At 42.3% G+C, this 20,919-nt stretch overlaps 1 protein-coding gene across 1 annotated transcript in view; it reads left to right on the forward strand.

The window, feature by feature from the left end:
- Positions 1-20,919, forward strand: part of SHLD2 (shieldin complex subunit 2) — a 72,782-nt gene that overhangs the window by 15,003 nt on the left and 36,860 nt on the right. The window lies entirely within an intron of this gene.

Consider the following 20,919-nt stretch of genomic DNA (forward strand, 5'->3'; position numbering starts at 1 on the left):
CGGCCAGCACCCCCGGCCCGGCTCCCGGCCCCGCCGGCCAGCACGCCTGGCTCCTGGCCCCGCCGGCCAGCACCGCCGGCCCCCGGGCCAGCCCCCGGCCCGGCGCCGGATTTTCCCGGACATGTTCGGCTTTTTGTGATTTCCCCCCGGACGGGGATTTGAGTCCCAAAAAGCCGGACATGTCCGGGAAAATCCGGACGTATGGTAACCCTACCTAAGGCTACCCCTTAAAACTGTTCTGATTGAAGCTGATGTAGAATGCAGTGCTTTGTTTATTGAGTGGGTCATCATCCTGGGAACATAGGACACCAGTGCTCTTGGATCTGCTTTGGTTGCCCATTGATCTCCAAGTGGAGTTTTGAGATATTGTTTATAATCCATAAAGCCCTAAATGGGTTGGGACCAGCCTGCCTAAAGAATCATTTCTCTCCATGTCCTTCTGCCACAGCTGTAGTCACCAGAGGTTCCTGAGCTGGAATCTTCTGATTAAAAAGACAGAGGGGCTAGCTAGCAGAAATTTCCTGTGAGGGCTTCTGAACTTGCTCCGTCCATTTCTGATCTGAAATAGCCCAAATTTGGCGACCGTCCAGGCACACTGAAAAAAACTTGTATGTAGCTGGGCTTTGGAGGAGAGCTGAGATGCGCTTTCCTCAACACTGAACGGCTGGAAAGGACTTTTTGTAGATGTACTGGCCGAAATTCTGTGGAGATAACTTTAAAGCTGCTGGGATTTTATTGTATTGTAAATGGTGTGTTAAGGCAAGTAGAGTATTGGATAGGTGTCTTTTTTTTTTTTATGATTTAAATCCCAAATAAATACATTTTAAAACAGAATAAAATTAATATTTTCATGAACATTAACCAAATGGATTTTGCTGAGACTTAAAAATAAATCACTTTTGGTCTTAAATTGAACAAGGGAAGCATTTTTCAGAAAGTCATAAGCAACAGACAATGGGAGTTTCAAATGGAGTTCCCTTTTGTTAGCCGAAATATTGCTGCTAACAACACTGATAAATTCAGCAAGTAGAATGAAGAAAAATGCTGACAGTTGTGTGATTAAATATTTATACTGTTTAGTAACATTGAAATGTCAAAAATAATTAGGTATAACAATATCTGTTTAGGACCTCACCCAGCGCTCATTAAAGTTAACAGTAAAACTCCCATTGACTGCACTGGTGCAGGATTGTGCAGTGCCATATTGTGCTATCAGTTTTTAAGAAATTTGCTGTTTAAATCAGTGTGGAGTTACGCTTACAAACGAATGGCATGATATGGCTATTCTTGCAAAGTTTTGATTCCCTTATGAAGATCAGTTCCAGATTTATATTGAATATATATTAAATGAAAGGATTCCAAAAGAATACAATACCTGGACTCTAACTCCTTCTTTACAGAAGGATTTTTTTTGTTTAAGTTATCATAATCAATACATAATGTCTGGTGGAGCTTTAGGTTTCCAGGTAGTTTTGCTTTTTCTTTTTGTCATTAACACTGAGAATGAAGAAATGTTGTATGGGTCTTAATTAGGGCTGTCGATTAATCGCTGTTAACGCACACGATTAACGCAAAAAATTAATCTCAATGAAAAAAATTAATCGCGACGAATCAGAGTTTTAATTGCACTATTAAACAATAGAATATCAATTGAAATTTATGAAATATTTTGGATGTTTTTCTACATTTTCATATACATTGTGTTCTATGTTATAATTGAAATCAAAGTGTATATTTTATTACAAATATTTGCACTGTAAAAATGATAAAAGAAATAGTATTTTCATACAAGTACTGTAGTGCAATCTCTTTGTCGTGAAAGTGCAACTTACAAATGTAGTTTTTTTGTTGTTGTTACATAACTTCACTCAAAAACAAAACAATATAAAACTTCAGCACAAGTCCACTCAGTCCTACCTCTTGTTCAGCCAATTGCTAAGGCAAACAACGTTGCTTACATTTACAGGAGATAATGCTGCCCTCTTCTTATTTACAGTGTCACCAGAAAATGAGAACAGGCATTTGCATGGCACTTTTGTAGCTGGCTGCAAGGTATTTACATGCCAGATATGCTAAACATTCGTATGCCGCTTCATGCTTCGGCCACAATTCCAGAGGACATGCTTCCATGCTGATGACGCGTGTTATGGTGTGACTGAACTCCTTGGGGGAGAATTGTATGTCCCCTGCTCTGTTTTACCCGCATTCTGACATATATTTCATGTTATATCAGTCTTGGATGATGACCCAGCACATGTTGTTCATTGTAAGAACACTTTCACTGCAGAATTGACAAAACGCAAAGAAGATACCAATGTGAGATTTCTAAAGATAGCTACAGCACTTGACCCAAGGTTTAAGAATCTGAAGTGCCTTCCAAAATCTGAGAGGAACGATGTGTGGAGCATGCTTTCAGAAGTCCTAAAAGAGCAAAACTCCAATGCGGAAACTACAGAACCCTTACCACCAAAAAAGAAAATCAACCGTCTGCTGGTGGCATCTGACTCAGATGATAAAAATGAGCATGCGTCAGTCTGCACTGCTTTGGATCGTTATTGAACAGAACCCCTCATCAGCATGGACGCATGTCCCCTGGAGTGGTGGTTGAATCATGAAGGGACATATAAATCTTTAGCGCATCTGGCACGTACATGTCTTGCGACGCCCTCTACGACAGTATCATGAGAATGCCTGTTCTCGCTTTCAGGTGACGTTGTAAACAAGAAGTGAGCAGCACTATCTCCTGCAAATGTAAACACACTTGTTCGTCTGAGCGATTGGATGAACAAGAAGTAGGACTGAGTGGACTTGTGGGCTCTAAAATTGTACATTTTTATTTTTGAATGCAGTTTTTTGGTACATAATTCTACATTTGTAAGTTCAACTTTCATGATAAAGAGATTGCACTAAAGTACTTGTTGGAAAATACTATATCTTTTGTTTTTTTTACAGTGCAAATACTCGTAATCAAAACTAAAGTGAGCACTGTACACTTTGTATTATGTGTTGTAAGTGAAATCAATATATTTGAAAATGTAGAAAACATCCAAAAATATTTAAATAAATGGTATTCTATTATTGTTTAACAGTGCGATTAATCACGATTAATTTTTTTAATCGTTTGACAGTCCTAGTCTTAACATATTTTTCACGTTAAGTAATAGACAGAGTTTTGGGGGACACAGGAATTCCCATATGTATTTTTTTGGCATTATGAGCTAAAATTGTATTCCAGTAATTCGACAACTTTGGACTGCTCCAAAGCATCTGAAACAGGGTACCAATCTTATTTTACATCTTTAGCAGTAGGGCAGCATGTTTGGCAAGATTTGCATGGAGTAATTAATATCTTCTGTAAAAGACTGTAATATGACCCGCAAAATTTTACACTAATTGCAATGGTTCTTTTATTGCTACATATCTTTTGCTAATATGTTTCAGACCAAGTGTCACTAAGGGCAGTTTCCCATGCTTTTAAAATGTTTCTTATTCTGCTGTGGGAGCCAAATAATAATGAATAGATTCTGATAACTGCCTTATGCATACAAATAATCTTGATTGCACTGTGAAGCAGCGATGCTTATGTTTGTCTTTTGTCTCCATCTGTTTGCATTGTTGCTGTTCGTGATGACTTAAGACTGTTAACTGCTTACTTCATCTCTGTGACAGAACAGATATAAAAGCTCTTCATGTGCACATCTCTTGTTTAAATAGTCTGCAGACATGCAAAAACAGTATTCTAAGATCTGTTTAGGTACCTTGTTGCTCTGAATGTTACTAATAGGCCTTGCAAGTTAATGCATTTGCAAAACAAAACGCATCACAAAACAAATATATTTACTTCCACCTTTCAGATGAGTAGAACTTGAGAGGGCTTTCTTTGGAGTACATAGGCCTCATCCTGTGCCCATCTGAGTCAATGGGAGTCTTTCCACTGGCTTCAGTGGGCTTTGAATCAAGCTGTATCAGCACAGGCACACACCAACCCAGAGAGTTTATGCAGTGCAAGAAGACTCTTCCTTTCCTAGGGTTGCCAACTTTCTATTAGCAGAAAACTGAACATCCTTGCTCTGCCCCTTCTCTGAGGCTCCATCCCCCCTCCCTCCATCGCTCGCACTCCCCCACCGTCGCTCACTTGCTCATTTTCACTGGGCTGGGGCAGGGGTTTGGGGTGCAGGCTCTGGGGCGGGGCTGGGGATGAGGGGCTTGGGGTGCAGGAGAGGGCCCCGGGCTGGGGTCATGGGGTTTGGAGTGTGGGAAGGGGCTCTGAGCTGGTGCGGAGCCCCCGTGGCCATCCTTCTGCCTAGGAGCAGGACATGCTGGCCGCTTCTGGGAACTGTGCAGAGCCAGGTAGGGAGCCTGCTAGCCCCGCTGCGCCGGCAACCAGCTTTTAAACAACCTGGTCAGCAATGCTGACTGGAGCCACCAGGGTCCCTTTTCGACTGGGTGTTCCAGTCGAAAACCGGACACCCGGCAACCCTATTTTCCCCCTGGTCCAGTGACTCAGAGAGCTGCCTCTGCAGTGTTTATTGGAAATACTTGTGAAGCAGGAAAACAGACTGTGTCAACTCTCTGTCTTTGCAGAACACAATGAATCATAAAATATTAGGGTTGGAAGAGACCTCAGGAGTTCATCTAGTCCAACCCCCTGCTCAAAGCAGGACCAACCCCAACTAAATCATCCCAGCCAGGGCTTTGTCAAGCTGGGCCTTAAAAACCTCTAAGGATGGAGATTCCATTACCTCCCTAGGTAACCCATTCCAGTGCTTCACCACCCTCCTAGTGAAATAGTTTTCCCTAATATACAACCTAGACCTCCCCCACTGCAACTTGAGACCATTGCTCCTTGTTCTGTCATCTGCTATCACTGAGAACAGCCTAGCTCCATCCTCCTTGGAACCCCTTTCAGGTAGTTGAAGGCTGCTGTCAGATCCCCATTTCTTGCACTATTTGTGTTTCCATAACTATTAAAAAAAATCCACTTATTTTTTACTTTTAGAAATGTTGGTTATTGAATTCTGAGTTAAGCCTTCCAAAACTTTCTAATAATATAAAGTAGGCTACAGCTTTTAGTGATCTATATGGAATGTCTTGGTGGTTGAGGTCCAGATCCTGGAGAACAAGATATGCCTTTGAAAATCACCAGCACAACTGGCATTGATTGGCAGTTTCATCAGAGAGACCAAGCATTAAATAGACCATTGAGTCCAAGGATTGAATTAGACCTCTCATCCCAGAAATGGTTCATCCAGGGTAGGACAATAACATAGCAGTCCTGTGAAAATTTGCGCTTCTACTAACCAGGCTGTAGCTGTTCTCTGTATAAAAAATAATCTATAATTTTAAAACAGTAATACAGTACACCACAAATTAATTTTAAAAATATAATTTTACTTTGTAAAAAAGTAAAATAAAAAAGACTTGCTTCCATTTTGTAATTCAGAGTACACCATGCTCTGGTAAAACAGTATGATATGTGTAATGCTTGATTAAAGGTCTCGTTTAGATCTGTGAAAATCCACTGATTTCCATAAATTTGCATGGATGTAACTGAGAACAGAATTTACTCTAAAAGATTTATGGTAGCTCTATTTAGATGCTCATATGTTGTTGTTCCTCCCTCCCTCTCCTTCTGCTGTCCCCAAAGGAATCTGAGCATTTATTTACATGCATTTCTATAGGTACTGGAGTTATTCAAAAATGGCACATATTGTTTCTTATTTATTTTTCTGGATCATACCTGAGACCTTAATCCTGCAAACACTAATCACTTCCAATCGATCAACAGCTCTGTCCCTTTCTCGAATTCAGTGGGGTTAATTTCATGGTTAAAGTTACGTATGTGCTTAAGTGTTTGCAGATTGGGGCCTACGTGCATCTTTGTTGGAAATCACTGTAATTGATCTATTCTGCTTGGAGATCGTTAGTGATACAGTTTTGATGGTATGTCAGGAAGCAGGGTGGATTTGATTTAAATGAAATTGATTTAAATCATGATTTAAATCACTAGTCAGGAAGACTCAATTTAATCATGGATTTCTACATAAAAGTGCATTCTTGTTGGTTGTTATCTTAATACATATTCTTCATAACTCAGAGATAGATGTAGGTTTCATTTTTAGAAGGTACACACTATACATTTTTAAGTGATTTATTTTGAAAACTTTTCAAATTAGTTTTGCTGCTATATCAGCAAATGATTATTTGGTTATTTAATTTACCAAAGGTAATTGAAGCAGATAGTTCACCTCCCAATGACTTCATAAATATCTCCAGTTCAACAGGTTAATCATTAATATTTGGAGAATTTTCTTGCCATGCTATATTAGGAGGAGAACATCACCAGACAGACATTTAAATTTTTATTTAACTAAAACAACAACGTTATGTATTCTGGATTTTTCTTCAACAGCAAACATACAATATTGTAACAAAACAAGCATTTGAATTTAAACACTCAAGTTTTTTAAAATCAGGCTTGTTTTTGTTAAAATTGTTTTTAACTAAAATAGTTAAATGAAATATTTAAAAAAAAAAAAAACACCAAATCGACTATGTCAGCCAGGTCAACATGAGAAACTTAAAATATTGGCTTCTGCAGCTAACTAGGTCGTTTTTGCCTTCATTTTCCTGTTTGTTCATAATCTGGAAAAGAAAAACAAGCTTTCCTGCTTTTTCAGGTCCCAAACGATTTCTCAATTTGGAATGAATTAGTCCAAAGGAAGAAAATATTCTTTCTACACTGGCAGAAGAAGCAACTGCTGTTACAAGTTAGATTATTACTTCAACACACTCTGAATCCAAATGCTTAAGTGACTTCCACTAGTTCACTGGTGTGACTTTCTTTAAAACATCATCAGCAAACATATATTTCTTGAATGGTTCACCCTTAGCTCTGAAGTTTATTATAGTTGGCATTATGGAGGGATGATTGCTGGATGTCCATGTCATAGCCAACTCCTCTTTTTTAGCAGTTAAGGTTTGACCCTGGTACCGAGTATTGAAAATATTTGCAAGAAAATGAGCTGGAGATAGTGCTTGTCCCATTCGTTTTTTTAATGCTTGTAATTGAATTCTGTCATTGCATATTTCTCTTTTTAAGATCTCACTCAGTGCCTTCCAAATTTCAACAGCGTCAGCAATAAAACAGCTATTTCCCTGCATTTTGTTCAAGGCTACAGAAATAGGCTTCAGGGTACTCAGCATGTGTACAACATTTCTCTTAAGCCCAATGTTGAGAACTTTGGTTGTGCCATTTTTTTCACGATTTTGTTCACAAACTGTCATCAGATTCAGCCAGTTCTTGATATAGTGCTCAAAACAGTCCACTACTGAGTTCCATCGCACGTCTTGTGGGAGCGTTAGCTTGGTTTCTCCTATTACTTTCAGAGCAGCTGCTACAATGTGGTTGTTACGGAAGTATTTTGCAATTTCAACATTAGCCTTTATTTCTGCAACACTGAAGTCTTTGGTAGGAGATGCATCAAATGAGCACTGCAACCGTATGTTATTAGCTTGGGACTCTCTTCTAAATAGTGTTTTCTCATCTTGAATACATTTGCAGCATTGTCTGTGACCAAACTGCATTCTAGACTTTGAATTTTTTTTCACAGTTATAGCTTTTACTTCTACTTCTTGTAAGTATTCTGCTGTGTGTGCATTTCCTGATGTATCAATTGTTTCTGTAAGGAAGATATCCCCTTCTTCTGTTGTCACACAAGCACATACAACAGGATCATTGTGGACATTGCTTCATCTATCAAGATCAGGTTAGCAATTTTACCCTCTAGACCTTTTGCACACTGCTCAATTTCTCTTTCATACACTTTATCCAGCAATTTGCCTGCAACATCTGCTGTGTCGGGTGGACTGTATCTTGGTCTTAATGACTGAACCATGTTAATCATACGGCAAGGAGAGTTTGTTGCATAAACAAACTGGGCAATTTTTTCATCAATTACCTCTTTTTGTAATCTGCTGGTTCTTATCACAAACTTATCTATGGTTGTTTCTGGATGATGGAAATTTTTGCTGTTAACAAGCATGTTATCTCTGGAGAGACAAATCCACAGTTTGAGAACTGCAAAACTAAGCATCTCTGACAGTGCTCAGTCTAGAACGGGGTGGGCAAACTTTTTGGCCCGAGGGCGACGTCGGGGTTCCGCAACTGTATGCAGGGCCAAGTAGGGAAGGCTGTGTCTCCCCAAACATCCTGGCCCCCACCCCCTATCCGCCCCCTCCCACTTCCTGCCCCCTGACTGCCCCCCTCAGAACCTCCAACCCATCCAACCCCCCCTGCTCCTTGTCCCCTGACCGCCCCCTCCCGGGACCCCCGACCCCTATCCACACCCCCACCCCCTGACAGCCCCCCCGGGACTCCCACCTCCCATCCAACTGCTGTCTGCTCGTCATCCCCTGACCACCCCCTCCCAGGACCCCCCACCCCTAACTGCCCCCTTGGATCCCACCCCCTTATACAACTTCCCCACTGCTCCCCATCCCCTGACTGCCCTCCCGACCCCTATCCACATCCTTGCCCCCCCTAACAGGCCCCCCGGGACTCCCACTCCCAACCCTCCCTGTTCCCCATCCCGACAGCCCCCCAAGAACCTCCACCCCATCCAACCACCCCCTCCTCCCTGACTGCCCCCCGGAACCCTCCGCTCCCCGCCCCCTTACCAGCAGCAGGAGCTCGCAGTCGCGACACCTGGCCAGAGCCAGCTGCGCTCCTCACGCTGCCCAGCGGGAGTGGTGGCCAAAGCGCGGCCCGCGCGGCGGTACGGCTGCGGGAGAGGAGGGACAGCGGGGGAGGGGCCGGGGACTAGGCTCCCCTGCTAGGGGCTCAGGGGCCGGGCAGGACGGTCCCACGGGCTGGATGTGGCCCGCGGGCCATAGTTTGCCCACGTCTGGTCTAGAAGATATCAAGTCCCATTGGGTAGATAGAAAGATTAACCTAAATAATCTATACAGAAGCCCCTGGAACCTCATAAGATTGGGTGCCTAATCCATGAACTATTGGAACTCATTTCCAAACTTTTCTTAGACATTACATGAATATATTGTCTCATACTATAGAATTAACATTTATAATCTGTATTCTATGATGAGATATCTTTGAGCTATAATGTATCTTAATTAAAACTATCATTAGATAGGTTTTTCCTCAAAAAGCATTTTATCAAAAAAATCCAAATTAAATAAAAAAATCCGATTTTATTTTTTTTCCAAAAAATCATTGATTTTTATCCACCCTGTTTATAATTATATGGTAAAAATGAGAAAATAAGCAATTTTTCAGTAATACTGGGCTGTGACACTTGCATTTTTATGTCTGATTTTGCAAGCAAGTAGTTTTTAAGTGAGATGAAACTTGGGGGTACGCAAGCCAAATCAGACTCCTGAAAGAGGTACAGTTGTCTGGAAAGGTTGAGAACCACTGTACTAGGTTATTAATAGATTTCATTACTTTATTGGAAACTGTTTATGTAAAGATGGGTTTCTATTTTGTCACTGATGCACTTTGAGACTTTTTTTTATAAACTATGATTTACTGTGAGCAAAGAAAATTGAAATGTATGTATTTTATCCACATAGTACTGTAGCAAGTTAAACCAGTAAGTAAAAGTTGGTCTATCTTCATAAAAGTTGCTTTTGTTCTACTGATAGCTTCTAGGCATCAGGGATTTCCAAACATCAAGATTATTTCTTGACATTATGCTTGGAACTGTACAGAACATTGGAGAAGACTGTTTCTTAGGGCTGGTCTATACTAGGGGTGGGGGGTCGATCTAAGATACGCAACTTCAGCTACGAGAATAGCATAGCTGAAGTCGACGTATCTTAGATCAATTTACCTTGGGTCCTCACGTCGCAGGATCGATGGCCGCGGCTCCCCCGTCGACGTCGCTTCCGCCTCTCGCTCTAGTGGAGTTCCGGAGTCGACGGGGAGCGCATTCAGGGATCGATTTATCGCGTCTAGATTGATTACTACCCGCCGATCCGGCGGGTAGTGAAGACACACTCTTAGAGGCAAATGTAAGATAACAGATCAGGGTTTTTTTGTATAGGGTTTTTATAGGCTGCCCAGGGTCAAAGAGTAGATATCTGGAGCTCAGGCCACTGGGTTCTGTAATCCTCAAGTGACCAAGAGTATTCCCTCTGGAGTGGGCAGCTAGAGAGGGACTTAGCTCACACCTCTTTTGCCCTATGAAGATGATGGTGATCTATCGTGGTTTTTGTGGTCATAAGAACGGCCATATTGGGTCAGACCAAAGGTCCATCTAGCCCAGTATCCTGTCTTCCGACAGTGGCCAATGCCAGATGCTTCAGAGGGAATGAACAGAACAGGTAATCATCAAGTGATCCATCCCTTGTCATCCATTTCCCAGCTTCTGGTAAAACCGAGGCTAGGGACACAATCCCTGCCCTGAGGCCTTTCAGAAACTGCTCGCAGAGGAAGAGATCAGTTAAAGGGTTTGTCTGCACAAGAAAGGGTTTGGCAGTATAGCTATACCAGCAAATCCTCCGAATGGGGAGACAGCTTATACCAGCAAAAGATGTATTTTGTTGGTGTAACTTATACCAGTTCTCCCAAACAAAATAAGCTATGCTAGCAAAACGACATTTTTGACAGTATCACTGCCACTACACTAGGACTTTTGCTGGGATAACTGTGTCAGATAGGGGTGTGATTTTTGTCGAACACCCAACTTTCATAGCTATGCCAGTAAAACTTTTAAGTGTGGACCAGGTCAAAGATGTCAGCAGTCTGCAATTCAGGAAGTTGATAAGCAGCTTGTTTCATTAGCAGAGAGAAATATAATCAACCCATTGTGAAAACAAAATGAAGTGCATTTGTTTCAATACCATTTGCTTCACTGCCTTAGAGCAGTGGTTCTCAACCAGGGGTCCGGGGCCCTCTGGGGGGCCACGAGCAGGCTTCAGGGGGTCCTCCAAGCAGGGCCAGTGTTAGACTCACTGGGGTCCAGAGCAGAAAGCCGAAGCCCCACTGCATGGTCTGAAGCCCGGAGCCCCGTCATCTGGGGTTGAAGTTGAAGCTTGAGCAATGTAGATTCGTGGGGCCCCCCGTGATGTGGGGCCCCAGGCAATTGCCCTATTTGCTAACCCCTAATGCTCGCCCTGGCTTTTGTATGCAGAAAAAACAGTTGTGGCACACCTGGGCCATAGAGTTTTTATAACATGTTGAGGAGGGTTTCAGAAAGAAAAAATTTGAGAACCCCTGCCTTAGAGCACACAGTTTAGTTTAAAGGTAGAAGAAGAGGGAAAAGAAGTGGGGCAAACTACATCTAAAATGTAAAAAGGCACCTTTGGTGCAGTCATCTATGTTTGATAGTTACTCAGTCACCTGTTTTCTGTTAAAGCTTAACTAGTTGGCCGAACTAATATCTATCCATACTACTGAAAGCTAAAAGATCATGCATCTCCTATTCTGAAGGACACCAAAACTCCCTTCCTCAAAACTGAGGTTTTGGAAAATTGTGTGTCTCGTCATAATGTGCACTTGATGTGTGTGAGAAAAGAGTACCTTGATACTTTTTTCTTGAAGACCTGATACCAAAGCACAGTCAAAGACTTGAATATTTCATCCTTTTTGTGTGTCTCAGTTGTTTTACCTGACTTTTTACCTTTATCTCTCATTCTTTGAAAGGTCACTGTTCTAAAGGACTTTTAACTTCTGTTATTTGTAATGGTCGCTGTATGCTCATGTCTCTTTAATTGTGTGTGCTGTATGTATTGCAAAACAAAAATCAATAATGTTTGTTTCTTTTCAAAAGGAAAAATCCTGCAAGTGATGCTACAAGAATCAGCAAAGGCATTATTCAGCTACGGCAAAGTAACTTCTCCTTTTATTCTGATTTTTAAAGACAAAAGGAAGGCATCTCAGTTGTCTGAATAGAAAGAATATTCAGATGTTTGAATATTCAAAACTTGCAGCCTTATTACTATAAAATAGCCTTTAAAATGAATGTCTATTATAGTTAACTCTAACTGAAAATATCCAAATGTAAGCTGTCTATTTTCAGGGAATAACTAGTCAAAATCAATTAGCCCATTGTAGGCGAAAACAAAATGCAGATCAGAAATTGAGAAACTCCTGGTCCTGATCCTGCAGACACTTACATCCTTAACTTCAAGCACCTGAGTAGTCCCATTGGACTACTTCCCATTCAGTAAGCTATTGTAATAGTAAAATCACTGTATGAAGGAGTTATGAAGAAGAAATAAAGGAGTATCTCACAGTGAGGTCAGCTTTAAACTCTAGGCTCCATTTTCTGAACTGACTGTTCTTTTAGAACAGGGGTGGGCGAACTTTGGTCCACGGGCCGCATCCGGCCCATCAGACATTTTAATCCAGACCTTGAGCTCCTGCCGGGGAGCAGGGTCAGGGGCTTCCCCTGCTACGCATGCGCCGTGGCTTCGTGCAGCTCCCGGAAGCAGCAGTATGTTCCTCCCTCCAGCTCCGACATATAGGGGCAGCCAGGGGGCTCCGTACGCTGCCCTCACCCCAAGCATCGCCCCCGCAGTTCCCATTCCACGGCCGATGAGAGCTGCAGCAGTGGCATCTGGGGACAGGGCAGCGTGCAGAGGCGCCTGGTCGTGCCTTCACTTAGAAGCCAGAGGGAGGACATGCCGTTGCTTCCAGGAGTGGAGGGGGCGGCGCCTGTGGACAGGGCAGTGCGCAGAGCCGCCTGGCCGCTCCTCTGCGTAGGAGCTGGAGGGGGGACATGCCGCTGCTTCTGGGAGCTGCTTGAAATAAGCGCCGCCCAGAGCCTGCACTCCTGACCTCCTCCTGTGCCCCAGCCTCCTGCCCCAGCCCTGATCTGCTCCCGCCCTCAGAACCCTTTGGTCCCAGTCCAGAGCACCCTCCTGCACCCCAAACTCCTCATCCTCAGCCCTAGCCCAGAGTCCACACCCCCAGCTGGAGCCCAAACCCCCCTGCACCCGAACCCCCAGCCTAGAGCCCCCTCCCGCACTCCAAACCCCTCAGCCCAAGCCTGGAGCCCCCCCCTGCATTCTGAACCTCTCCTTTCTGGCCTCACCCTGGAACCTGCACCCCCAGCCCAGAGCCTGTACCCCCTCCCACACCCCAACCCCTGCCTCAGCTCGGAGCCCCCTCTCATACTCTGAACCCCTCTGCTCTACCCCCAACCTGCAGCCCCCTCCTACACTCCAAACCCCTCATCCCTGGCCCCACCCCAGACCCCGCACCTCCAGCCAGAGCCCTCATCCCCTCCTGCATCTCAACCCCTTGCCCCAGCCTCCGCGGAGCCCCCTCCCGCATCCTGAACTCCTCATTTCTGGCCCCACCCTAGAGCCCTCACCCACAGCTGAAGCCCTCACCCCCTCCCTTATACCAACCCCAAATTTCGTGAGCATTCATGGCCCACCATACAATTTCCATACCCAGATGTGTCCCTCAGGAAAAAGTTTGCCCACCCCTGTTTTAGAATGAGTAAAAGCTTCTGGGCACATAGTGACAGCACTGGCTGGCTCTGGTTTAAACTCTTGAACCTGCTGCTTATACTGGAAGAGTGCTATTAAGTTCTTCTATGGCAATGTTGAACTAGTTCTTCATATATAAAATGTGTTTCTTTGGTGAATACAGAGTTGTAAAATATACTATTTTATGGCTACATAGGCCTGATACTTCTCTAATGCCACTGTAAATTAGCTGTAGCCAATCTGCTTTTATCAGTCTGGGTCAAAAATGAGATACTAAGTAGATAATTTTGAGGAGTAGGGGGATTTTAATAGTGTTAAAAATAAATGGCTTTCCTGTTCATTATTAATATAGATTTGAATTTCAATGAAAAGTGTAAGTACTATTTACATGGAGCCAATTTCATCCTTGCTATAAGAAGAACCTTACAGGAAAATAATAGACATAGGTATTGTCTAAGTGGGGAGATTGAATAGCATAGCTATCGTGGAATAAATTATTCCACAGTAGTTGTCCCCATAGAATGTCCCTTGTGTGGACACTCTGTTCTAGAATAATTACTACACTTTGTTAGCAGAATAACTGGAATAAAGGCATGTCCAGTATTCGAAAATAGCTACTCTGAAGTAACTCTGTTAGCTGATTTTGCTAGGTAGTGAAGGTCATAATCTCTGTGCAAAGACTTATATTTAAGGTTTAGATGAGAGGCATTGTGTGGTGGTTACAAGCCATGACATTGGGATAAGGAAAAAAGGAGGACGAGGATGACAAAAAGAAGTCATGCAGTTCTCTTGTGTGTGCACAGCTTTTTTTTTATTCCTTACCATCTCTCACTATGGCTGCTACTCCAACAGACATCCGAAATCATCTTATTTTTCTGGACCCCCACTTAGTAGTGGGACTGGATTCTCTTCCAAGTGCTGCACATATGAGACATGACTTGGTATATTGTGCAGATGTTCAATATGATCTTAGCTGGCTTACCCTTCCTGATACTTGTATGCCCCTTTGGCATTCTTGTGCATGTCTCTCCATGGGAGGGCTCAGTGTCCCTGCTGGGCTCCTGGGCTTGACTTTTTACTGATTTGGGTGGGACAAAAAGTGGTGATACACTCTCTAGCTTACCTCACTTGTGGTGCCAACATGAGCGCTGTGGCAAACCCAGGACAAATAGCTACAAAGGGGGGGGGGGTAGTAATCAGTCCCAGGGGGTTAAAAAGGCCTCTCCCAAGCCACTGAGGAGAGAGAACCATGGGGAAATAAGGTTCAGCTGGGCAAGGGGTTACCAGGGAACTAATTAGGTTCAGCTGGCTCCAACTGCTTGGGACCTTTTAAAACCCTCCCCGGCGTGGAAGGGGGGGGAGAGAGAGGGAGAGAACCAGGGAAGCTGCCAGTAAGCTAGGAGCAGCAAGGCACTGAACCCTTCCTGCAAGGAAGGCCGCACTCTGTCCCCAGAAGGGAAGATAAACAAGCACAAGTGACTGACTGAGGGAAGGAATAGCCAGACCCTGTGCTACCTACAAGGATTTGCTTTGCCCAAGCCTGTGTCTCTAAGGCTAAAAAGGACTGAGCCTGCTGAGGAGAAGAAGGTACTTTGCCACAGCAGTCACTGTAGATCTTCATAACATGATCCTTCCTCTCCTTTCTTATTTGAATTAATGAGCAGTTACCAATGTTGATATTTAAAGGATTATCATTGGTATCTGAATGTTTATTGAAATGAATGGGGCAGATGTGACAGTCTGTGCAGATTACATCTTTCAGCATTTCCCATGCTGCAAATGCAGGGAAAAGTCAGTGCATTGATTACACTTGTTTCACATTTTTGAGGCTATCTCAGTAGTCACAACAGCTAGAGACTTATTTTTTAAAAAAAATGCTTTGATTCTGGAGAACATGACAAAGGTGCCAATATGTCATGCAGCTGTGTACCAGTGCAATCCTAGCCCTGATCCCACTGAGACAAATCCCATAGTGATCTCTGACCCCTTCGTTCCCATTGCGATTTTCCTTGTAGCTGACACATTACCTGACCAACCTTTTATTCGTTAGCCACCTAGGGCAGATTATTTTTCACCACAGACTCTAAACCCTACTTTGAACTGAACTTGAAAGTGAGATAAACGAGATTATTAGTAAGAAGACTTTGCACTGCAAGGCCAATGAAACTTTAGTTCGGTCTTATCTTTGTTTAAACTGAAGATGGGAAAGGCCTGGAAGTAATAGTGAAATGAACAAAAAATGTAAAGGGTGGCAGTGCTTTTAACTGCAGAGGAAATTCTAATTTATTTATAAGGCACTAAACATACAGGGCCATATCCTCAGCTGGGCTCAATCTGCATAGCTCCTTTTAAATATAATGGAACTACTCAAGTTAGTAACTGTCATCCTGAGTAAAGGGGTTCACAATCTGGCTCTTACCTATTGCCGTCACAGAATACCAAATCAAAGGTTCAAGTGCAATAACATATTGGCATTTTCACAAAATTTATTGAATGAGAACAATTAAGCTTTATACACTACATGAATCTATTCCTATTATCTCCTTTGGTACATTTCCACCAGACTTTTTTTATTTACCAATTGAACATATGAGTGACCATACTGGGTCAGACCAAAGGTCTATCTAGCCCAGTATCCTATCTTCCGACAGTGGCAAATGCCAGGTGCCCCAGAGGGAATGAACAGAACAGGTAATCATCAAATGATCCATCATCCCCTGTCACCCATTCCCAGCTTCTGGCAAACAGAGGCTAGGGATATCATTCTGTGTTATAGATATATATTGAAACTATGAGGTGGAATTGTAGTCATTTTTTTTTTTCTAAATAGGGAAATAATCCTTCTGAATCAATATTGGAGCTGTGATTTTTTTTTTTTTTTTTTCAGAGACTTAAAGGGAGTAAGGCACCTTACTCGCATTACATTTCAGCTTGAGTCAGACCCCTTTGAAGGTTTCAGTCTTATGTGTGATGATTAATGTACTAGCTTTAGTGGATGCAGAGACACATAGTTAGGTAATGGATATTGACTTGTAAATTCATTTAATGGTGTTTAGCATCTATCTGTTTAAAACTATAGATATTTAAAACTGCCTTGAATATTGTGTTAGGCAGATCACACATTTTTTCAAATGCTAATAAATGACATTGGCATAGTGGCTTCAAAAGAGTTGTGTTAAAATGAGAATGTCTTATTGTGTGGGCTGGAGAAGAACTTATTAATGTGCTCTATCAGATTTGATATGATTAGTTGCAGTGCATTGCAAATGCAAAACTTGCTGATGCAGCTAGTTGTGTTTTAATAGATCATTGACCCGTCAATCAGACTCTGACCACTTCAGAGATAAGAAGCTATGTTTCCATTGGTCTCTGAGTACAGCACCCTTCTGCAAATTGAGAAATGGTGTAATCATTAACAGGAGTAATGGATGTGGGCATTCAGGTTTCAGCTAGTATCTCTGAGTTTCAAGTCCTATTATCTTTGTGTGATTAACTCTTTAAGCTATGGGTGCATGACCAAATGTGTTGTAAATAGGCATTAGTTCTATGACAGTGGTATGTCAGCAGGTACTCAGGGTGGCTTTCTGATCATTTTAAAGGTCTGCAGTCTTAATAAGAAATTCTGATTTGTTTCTTTTTTTCAGACTTGTTTCTTTGAGTGCAAAACATGTAAAGACAGAGAAAGCACCCCAGTAATGACTTACTGAAGTAATTAAGTGATAGAACTACCTACCAAAGAGAGCTGTTTTAAAGGGCCATCACCACACTCAGATTTATAGAGATATTTTTCCAGAACCTCATTAAAATATTACATATTTTTCCATATGAATACTGATTATGAAGAGCTATTCAGTGTTGTCAAAGTTCAGTGCATTTGACCTAGTAAATCACTTGGGTATTGCCAAAGCATATTGCTTTATTGTGGCATCGCCAGATGAATTAGGGAGTAGACCAAAGGCTGATAATGCTTCCTCTTAACTTTCCAGAGTTCAAAAGAACATAAGAAAAATCGCAGTGCAGAAAGCTTGAAATGAGGGGAATTAATTTCTTTACCTTGCACAATAATTTCTGTAACCTCTCCTCCTTAATTCTGTGTTTGTGATGTAATTTATTTACTGCAGAAAAAGTGTGAGAATACAAGGATCATGAAGGATAGAGGTAGATGTTAGTGTAAATTGAGGCTAAAAAAAGTATAGGAGTACTTGTGGCACCTTAAAGACTAACAAATTTATTGTAGCATAAGCTTTCGTGGGCTATAGCTCACTTCCCATCGGATGCATGTAGTGGAAAATACAGAAGGGACACACACACACACACACACACACACACCCACACACCCTCTGAAACAATGGGTGTTAGCATACACATTATAAGGAGAGTGATCAGTTAAGGTGAGCTGTTGTCAGCAGGAGAGAAAAATAACTGTTTGTAGTGGTAATGAAAATGGCCCATTTCCAGCACTTGAAAAGGAGATATAAGGAACTGTGGGAGGGGGGGAGGTAAGCATGGGGAAATAGTTTTACTTTGTGTAATGGCCTATCAACTCCCTACTCTACTTGTGCTACATTGATGACGTCTTCATCATCTGGACCCATCATGATTTCAACAATTTCCACCCCACCATCAACCTCAGCCTGGACCAGTCCACACAAGAGATCCACTTCCTGGACACTACAGTACTAATAAACGATGGTCACATAAACACCACCCTATACCGGAAACCTACTGACTGCTATACTTACCTACATGCCTCCAGCTTTCATCCAGACCACACCACTTGATCCATTGTCTACAGCCAAGCTCTACGATACAATCGCATTTGCTCTAACCCCTCAGAGACAAACACCTACAAGATCTCTATCAAGTGTTCTTACAACTACAGTATCCACCTGCTGAAATGAAGAAACAGATTGACAGAGCCAGAAGAGTATCCAGAAGTCACCTACTACAAGACAGGCCCAACAAAGAAAGTAACAGAACACCACTAGCCATCACCTACAGCCCCCAACTAAAACCTCTCCAGCGCATCATCAAGGATCTACAACCTATCCTGAAGGACAGTCCATCACTCTCACAGATCTTGGGAGACAGGCCAGTCCTTGCTTACAGACAGCCCCCAAACCTGAAGCAAATACTCACCAGCAACCACACACCAAAAACACTAACCTAGGAACCTATCCTTGCAACAAAGCCCATTGCCAACTCTGTCCACATATCTATTCAGGGGATACCATCATAGGACCTAATCACATCAGCCACACTATCAGAGGCTCGTTCACCTGCACATCTACCAATGTGATATATGCCATCATGTGCCAGCAATGCCCCTCTGCCTTGTACATTGGCCAAACCGGACAGTCTCTACGCAAAAGAATAAATGGACACAAATCAGACGTCAAGAATTATAACATTCAAAAACCAATTGGAGAACACTTCAACCTCCCTGGCCACTCGATTACAGACCTAAAAGTCGCAATATTACAACAAAAAAACTTCAAAAACAGACTCCAATGAGAGACTGCTGAATTGGAATTAATTTGCAAATTGGACACCATTAAATTAGGTTTGAATAAAGACTGGGAGTGGATGGGCCATTACACAAAGTAAAACTATTTCCCCATGCTTATCTCCCCCCCTACAGTTCCTTATATCTCCTTGTTAAGTGCTGGAAATGGGCCATTTTCATTACCACTACAAACAGTTATTTTTCTCTCCTGCTGACAACAGCTCACCTTAACTGATCACTCGCCTTATAATGTGTATGGTAACACCCATTGTTTCATATTCCCTGTGTGTGTGTGTGTGTGTGTATATATATATCTTCCTTCTGTGTTTTCCACTACATGCATCTGATGAAGTGAGCTGTAGCACACGAAAGCTTATGCTACAATAAATTTGTTAGTCTCTAAGGTGCCACAAGTACTCCTATTCTTTTTGCGGATACAGACTAACATGGCTACTACTCTGAAACCTGAGGCTAAAAAGTTATGCTTTCATACAGGAGAATACCTGAATTTACATGTAGATATTTTGCTTTATGAGCAAAGATGAGAGAAAAAGAAATGGAGAAGAAATATGACCGTTTAATGAGAAGTTGCTAAAGCATTCCATAACTGAGAGTTTGCCAGCCCATAGTGGAGATTTCTGATGTTTTGAAAACTGCTCTGTCATTTAATAAGAACCAGACATCTTTAAAGCAATGTTATATGTTTACATTGCTGTATGCAGAATGTATGCAAAATTTATTCTGAATACATTTTCATGTACCAAAAAAATTGTTTCAAAATAGATGACTTGCTAGAGTAAATGACGTCTTCATGCAAATAACATTTTGTTTCTGTATTAAAAGTTGACAAAAAATCATCAGATTGCAGTCTCATTTAATCCGCTTCAGGGAAAGTATTTAACGTAATGTCACAAGGTGCCCCCAGGGCTGTACAGTACCTGTACGGTATTACACCCTGCCAACATTCCAAGTTTTTTTTCCTCATCTGCAGCTGTCAGATCTTTCTGTGCTTGGCAGTATTTTGGTATTGCAGTAAACAAGTCACCATTTAATACCTTTTTGTTTATATAAGGCATGTGTATATTGCTAGATCATGTAATAGCTGAGGCATTAATGCAAAAACAGTTGTCTAAAGAAGAGAACATGTTAAAATGGCTTTGAAAATATTGTAGTCACATATTTATATAGTGCCTCTCACCAAGGTGGATCCCAAAGCAGAGATTGGTCTCTGTCTGTATGTGTGTGAACAAGTACAGAGACACGCATAGATGACTTTCACTTTTCCCAGTTCTGAAATCCTCTGGGAGGAATTAAAGCAACTTTCAATATCAACCGGTCTTTCCTTCCCTCCATTTTCCCGTGCTCTGATATACCCCACTTCCTTTACCATGTGTATACTTCACTACTTTTATCTCATGTATCCTAAACCCTATAAATACACACTTATGAACAGCAAGCACAATTATTAAAACAAAACATAGAGCTATTTAACCCACAACAAACCAAAAAAGTACATAATCATATTGTTATAAACCTCGTCCTCCCTTCCCCATGTTTATTTTTATCATTTATTTTGTTATGTCTAAACTTAAATTGTAAGTTTTTAGGGGGCAAGAACCAGGTCTCCTTTTCCCCCCTAAAGTTCTATGGGTATGTCTACACTACCTGCCGGATTGATCCAGCAGGGGTCAATTTATCGTGTCTACTCTAGACGCGATAAATGGACCCCCGAGCGCTCTCCCGTCGACTCCAGTACTCCACCGCCGCGAGAGGCGCAGGCAGAGTCGATGGGGGAGCGGCAGCAGTCGACTCACCGAAGAGAAGACCCCGTGGTGAGTAGGTCTGAGTACGTCAACTTCAGCTATGTTATTCACGTAGCTGAAGTTGCGTAACTTAGATCAATTTCCCTCCCCCCCCCACCCCCCGGTGTAGATCAGGCCTTAGACAAC

The sequence above is a fragment of the Terrapene carolina genome, unplaced genomic scaffold (genome assembly GCF_002925995.2).
Source record: "Terrapene carolina triunguis isolate 2854851 unplaced genomic scaffold, T_m_triunguis-2.0 Scaffold146, whole genome shotgun sequence".
NCBI classification, from domain to species: Eukaryota; Metazoa; Chordata; order Testudines; family Emydidae; genus Terrapene; species Terrapene triunguis.